General features: G+C 40.3%; 1 pseudogene; it reads right to left on the bottom strand.

Annotated features, from left to right (window-relative positions):
• Positions 1–929: 929 nt before the first annotated feature.
• LOC144284019 (large ribosomal subunit protein uL11 pseudogene) lies at positions 930–1,606 on the bottom strand (annotated as a pseudogene).
• Positions 1,607–1,823: the final 217 nt, after the last annotated feature.

The raw sequence follows: 1,823 nt of genomic DNA, 5'->3' as shown, positions 1-1,823 counted from the left end.
AATAAATAAATAAAATCTTTTAAAAATAATAAAATTTAGGGACCCCTGGGTGGCTCAGCGGTTGAGCGCCTGCCTTCAGCCCAGGGCATGATCCTGGAGTCCCGGGATGGAGCCCACATCAGGCTCCCGGCATGGAGCCTGCTTCTCCCTCTGCCTATGTCTCTCTCTCTCTCTCTCTCTCTCTCTCATGAATAAATAAATAAAATCTTTTTTAAAATAATAATAATAATAAAATTGATAAAATGGAAATGTGACATCAGCAATGTTTTATTTTACAAGTGTGTCTCCTGGGTTCATACTGAACTGCCAATTCCAGGCAATCGCTTTGTATGGAAATAAAACTAAAAGCTTATTGCAAAATAATACACGACTATTGTAGAAATATTTGAAAAATGTACAAATGGGGGCAGCTGGCTGGCTCAGTTGATTTAGCATCTGCCTTTGGCTCAGGTCATGATCCCGGGATCCTGGGATGGAGCCCTGCATGGGGCTCCCTACTCAGTGGGGAGCCTGCTTCTCCCTCTGCCTATGTCTCTGCCTCTCTCTCTCTCTCTCAAATAAATAAAAGTTAAAAAAAATTTTTTTTCAACAATGGAATAATGCTTTAGATACAAGCGATTTCTTTGATTAACAAGGTTGCGGTTGGTTGTTTTTTCATAACATCATTGTATATCTTAAGTTATGCTTATTGGATATTTGTGTTTCTTCCTTTGTGAATTTTCTGTGTATCTTTTGTTCATTTTTCTCTTAGGGATAGTTGTCTGCTTTAATTTGTTAGCTCTTTTATATATAAATACTAATCCTTTATGTATATTGTATTTGTATGTTTTTTGCAAATATTTGTATTTCTCCAACTTGTACTTTGCCTATTTATTTACTTTTTTATTTGGTTGTCAAATCATCCTTTTTTGAAATATTTTCCTTTGTAGTTAACTAGCTAGACATTCCATCGCACTACTATTGATGTCATCTGTGATGTCCTGAGGGTGGCAGCCTCAACATTGTAGCCCACAGCTGGGCAGTCGCAAGACATCTTTAAAGGTTCTAGAGAATTCTCTGGCTAAAGATCACTGAAGCATCTGTCGGGCAATATTGGCAATCTCAGCAAAAGTTACATTTCCACTGTGCTTAATGTTTTTCTGCTTCTTTCTGTTTCTTGGTGGTTCCTTAAGGGCTTTGATAATCAGGACAGAGGCAGAGGGTAACAGTTCAATCTGGGCCTGTCTATTCTGAATGGTCAGTTTCACTGTAATCTGCAAACCCTCCCAATCACTGGTTGCCTTGGTGATGTCATCACTTTTTTTTGGAGACAGACCCAGGGGGCTGATCTTCAGGGCCAGGGCAGACTTGGCACCAGCCTCACTGCTGGTGCATCTCAGGTACACGACTTTGATCTCGTTGGGGTTGAACTTAGGCAGCATGGAGGAGGCGGCTGGTGTTGGTGTCGGATGAACAGAAGACAGTTACACCTTTGCCCTCTTTGAGTCAAAAGCTGAAAAGGTACCTTGCCTTTTTAACACAGATACTTAATGCCTTAATTCCCATCTTTGTTTAGATATATGAATTGTCTTAGTATTTTTCTCAGTTCAGCTTTTTTCCTACTCAATCTTTATTCCAGGCCATATTCATATTATTTTGTTCGGAAGAATGATCATCCCTCATTAAATTAAGAAAGTTTTTATTCAGAAGCGCATGAGTGGCTCAGGTAGTTGAGCATTGACTCTTAATTTTGACTCAGATTGTGATCTTGGGATTGTGGGGTGGGTTCCAACCCCGAAGTCAAGCTCTGCCCTGGGTGAGTGAGGAGCCTGCCTGGGGACACT

The sequence above is a fragment of the Canis aureus genome, chromosome 15, assembly GCF_053574225.1.
Source record: "Canis aureus isolate CA01 chromosome 15, VMU_Caureus_v.1.0, whole genome shotgun sequence".
Classification (NCBI taxonomy): Eukaryota; Metazoa; Chordata; class Mammalia; order Carnivora; family Canidae; genus Canis; species Canis aureus.
Note: the sequence above shows the minus strand (reverse complement) of the source record. Positions and strands in the feature narration are given on the sequence as shown.